Below are 4,857 nucleotides of genomic sequence, written 5' to 3' on the forward strand. Positions count from 1 at the left end.
TGGTTGAAAGAGGTCTTGTTCAAACTAAAGCACCACCACCAGTACCTGAGAAACTCCCATGGTGGTACAAAGCTGAGGTCTCATGCCCTTATCATCAAGGAGCACCTGGTCATGATCTTGAGCATTGCATAGCCTTGAAGTATGAAGTTCAGAGGTTGATTAGATCTAATCTCCTCTCTTTCAGAAATTTGAATCCTAATGTGCAAGCAAATCCGCTGCCCAATCATGGAGGGCATGTTGTAAACATGGTATATGGATGTCCTGGCCAATACCGAGTCTATAATATCAACTTCTCAAGAGCAGATTTGGTACAAATGCACGCTACTCTTTGTCGGGGGCCGAATTTTCGCCAGCATCAATACGGTTCCTGTAGAACATGTTGTGTGGATCCTCACGGGTGTTCGATTGTGAGAAGAGATCTCCAAGTTTTGCTAGATAATGGTACTATTGAGATCTACAGAAATAGGGATGAAAATGAAGTTAACATGATAGGATGTTATCCGCATGAGCTTTTAGTCTCAGATATCAACTCGGAAATGCCTACAGTTAACGTCATCGTTCCTCATTTCAACATGCCTGAGCGCATGGAAGTTACTTACAACAAGCCGAAGGTTCCTATTGCTCCTTTGATCATTTGTCTACCTGGACCTGTTCCTTATAACTCTGACAAGGCAGTTCCATACAACTACAATGCTACAATGATAAAAGATGGACAAGAAGTTCCTTTGCCTACTCTCTCATCTGTTGAAAACATTGCTGATGTAAGTCGTGTAACAAGAAGTGGACGTGTGTATACTCCGCTACCTCCGAAACAGCCTGTTGCTCCTGCATCCGGGCAAAATCCTGTGAATACACCAGTGGGAAATCCTGTGGAAACTCCTGTTAGTAATGAAAACACTGATGTTGGTCAATCCAGTGGAGCCAATGTGAATCCTGACTTTGATGAAATTTTGAAACTTATCAAAAGAAGTGAATATAAGATTGTGGATCAGCTTATGCAGACTCCTTCAAAGATCTCAATACTTTCATTGCTGTTGAATTCTGAAGCACACAGGGAAGCCCTGATGAAGGTCTTAGATCAAGCTTTTGTAGATCATGATGTGACTGTTGACCACTTTGATGGGATAATAGCCAATATAACAGCTTGTAACAATTTAAGCTTCTGTGATGAAGAACTCCCCGAGGAGGGTAAAAATCACAATCTTGCTTTGCACATTTCTATGAACTGTCAGTCAGACTCTTTGTCCAATGTGTTGGTAGACACCGGATCTTCCTTGAATGTGATGCCAAAAACGACTCTTGCTCGCTTGTCTTACCAAGGAATGCCTATGAAATTCAGTGGTGTAGTAGTCAAAGCATTTGATGGATCGCGAAAATCTGTTATCGGCGAAGTCAACCTTCCCATGACAATTGGTCCACATACATTTCAAATCACCTTCCAGGTCATGGACATACAAGCTGCTTATAGCTGCCTGTTAGGACGACCATGGATCCATGAAGCAGGGGCAGTAACTTCTACGCTCCATCAAAAGTTAAAATTTGTAACAAATGGAAAATTGGTAACGATAAGTGGAGAACAAGCCTTGATGGTGAGCCATTTATCCAATTTCTCTTTCATAAGTGCTGATGATGTGGAAGGAACTCAGTTCCAAGGTCTCTCTTTAGAAGACGAATCTTCCAAGAAGAAAGCATCAATCTCTTCATACAAAGAGGCAGTGAAAGTAGTGAGAAATGGAACTACCACTGGCTGGGGGCAAGTTGTGATCCCGACCAAGAATGAAACTAGAGCAGGGCTCGGATGTTCACCGATGTTCTCAAATTGCACCAAGAAGGATGAAACCCTTCGACCGATCAAAGAAACATTCATTAGTGGAGGATTCCTTAACCCAATTCCTCAAGAGGTTAATGTCCTTATCGAAGAATGCATCGAAGAAGGTCTACCTGATACTGAAGAAGAATGGAAATGTTATCTCAATGACTCGGGATACATATCTCAGGAAGAACCATATCCTCCGTCACAGAAATCCAAAGGCAAAGAAATTGAGCCTGTTCCTGCAGAGGTCTGGGACACCTTGGGACAACCAAGTGGAAAATTTGATTACATGGTGAAATATACTGCACCTGAAAGTTACAAGATTGCGATTGAGGATATCCAACCAACTGGATGGGGAGATTCCTTTGAATATGATAGTCAACCAGAAGAGGCTTATCAGCCCTGTCAATTTTCTCAGCAGCCTGAAATTACTGACTTTAATGCATCTGCCAAGGTTTATAATCCTGAAGATGGTTATTATCACATAAATGCCATTTTTGAAGATGAAGGGGAAGATGGTCCCGCAGCTGACTCAGAAAGTGTCGCTGACAATGAGTCTCTTCATCCTGAAGACTGGGAAATACATCCTGAAAATTCCAAAGATTGTGACTCGTCTTATGCTCTTCAAGAAGTAGAAGAAGACCGTTTCAACTCTACAAAGAACAAGGTTGGCAAACCAGGACCTTCAAATCCTGCTCGACCAGCGGTCAATGTCAATACTGAAGATAATTCCGAGGGGAATTTTCCTGAATACATAATACACAGAGGAGTTCGTTGCTACTGGAAAGCTGTCGACGTTCCGAATGTTGTTCGCCGCTCAAAGTAATCACCTCGCTGTTATTTTGACCTCCTGCCTTGCCCAAAGCAGAGAGATGTTTTATAGGGCTTTGCTTTTAAATATTCCGCCCAAATAACTTTGTGTATAGGGCTTTGTTTTAAAAGTTTCCCTCTTTGTCCTGCCCAAGGCAAATGAGTTTGTGTTTAGGGCTTTGTTTCAAAAATGAATCATAAATAAAGTGTCATTTTGAATTCCCTACATTATATGTTTTATTTTTGCTTTTTTTTCTGGAAATGGTAATCCTAAAAAACCAAAAAAATAAATAAAAAAAAAACAACTTTTTCAAAAAAAATCTGCATACACTCTTGCATTCATAAATTTTCTGAAATAGATATAAATCACATGTGCAGATTTACTATTGATAAACCCATTGAATGCAATAACCCTATGCCCTCTCCCAACTTTGAGTTTCCTGTGTTCGAAGCCGAAGAAGAAGAAGAAGAGGAGATCCCGGACGAGATCTCTCGATTACTTAAGCACGAGGAAAGAGCCATTCTGCCTCACAAAGAGCCTTTAGAAAAGATCAACTTGGGTTCTGAAGAAGACAAAAAAGAAGTGACCATTGGATCACTGCTTGATGCTGATATCAAGAGTAAGTTGACAGACCTTCTCAAAGAATATGTTGACGTGTTTGCCTGGTCCTACCAAGACATGCCTGGGTTGGATACCAATATTGTTCAGCATTACTTGCCATTGAAGCCAGAATGTCCGCCGGTTAAGCAGAAATTGCGAAGGACTCACCCTGATATGGCTAACAAGATCAAAGTGGAAGTTCAAAAGCAACTCGACGCAGGTTTTCTTGTCACCTCTGAATATCCTCAATGGTTGGCCAACATAGTGCCAGTTCCGAAGAAAGATGGCAAAGTCAGAATGTGTGTTGACTACCGTGACTTGAACAAGGCCAGTCCAAAAGATGACTTTCCATTACCGCATATCGACATGCTGGTCGATAACACCGCTAAGTTCAACGTCTTTTCCTTCATGGACGGGTTCTCCGGTTATAATCAGATCAAGATGGCTCCCGAAGACATGGAGAAGACATCTTTCATCACCCCATGGGGTACCTTTTGCTACAAAGTGATGCCGTTTGGATTGAAGAATGCAGGCGCAACTTACCAAAGGGCAATGACTACTCTCTTTCATGACATGATGCATAAAGAAATTGAAGTTTATGTGGACGACATGATAGCCAAGTCCAGCACAGAAGAAGAACATATTGAATACCTTTTGAAGTTGTTTCAACGGTTAAGGAAATATCAGCTTCGCTTGAATCCTAACAAATGTACTTTTGGGGTTAGATCTGGAAAACTCTTGGGTTTCATTGTCAGCCAAAGAGGTATTGAAGTAGATCCCGACAAAGTCAGAGCTATTCAAGAGATGCCTGCACCAAAGACTGAAAAGCAAGTAAGAGGATTTCTCGGACGATTGAACTATATCTCCAGATTTATCTCTCAAATGATTGCTACTTGTGGGCCAATTTTCAAGCTTCTCCGCAAAGATCAAGGGGTTGTATGGACTGAAGATTGCCAGAAAGCGTTCGACAGTATCAAAGAATACCTGTTAGAACCACCAATATTGATTCCTCCAGTTGAAGGAAGACCATTAATCATGTACCTTACTGTGTTAGAAGAATCCATGGGTTGTATGCTTGGACAACAAGATGAAACCGGTAAGAAGGAGCATGCCATCTATTACTTGAGTAAGAAATTCACAGACTGTGAGTCTCGTTACTCCATGCTCGAAAAAACGTGTTGTGCTTTGGCTTGGGCTTCAAAACGTCTCCGCCAGTACATGATCAACAATACTACTTGGTTAATCTCCAAAATGGATCCGATCAAGTATGTCTTTGAAAAGCCTGCATTAACAGGAAGGATTGCCCGATGGCAAATGCTGTTATCCGAATATGACATTGAATACCGTGCTCAAAAAGCGGTCAAAGGAAGCATTCTCGCCGATCATTTGGCGCATCAACCAATTAATGAATATCAATCTCTCAAGTTTGACTTTCCTGATGAAGATGTCTTGTACTTGAAGATGAAAGATTGTGAAGAACCGTTACCTGAAGAAGGTCCTGAGCCTGGATCAAGATGGGGCCTAATTTTTGATGGAGCAGTAAACGCTTTTGGCAATGGAATTGGGGCAATCATCATCACTCCCAAGGGTACTCATATCCCATTCTCTGCCAGATTGCTATTTGATTGCACCA

Source organism: Vicia villosa, linkage group LG2, assembly GCF_029867415.1.
Source record: "Vicia villosa cultivar HV-30 ecotype Madison, WI linkage group LG2, Vvil1.0, whole genome shotgun sequence".
NCBI lineage: Eukaryota > Viridiplantae > Streptophyta > Magnoliopsida > Fabales > Fabaceae > Vicia > Vicia villosa.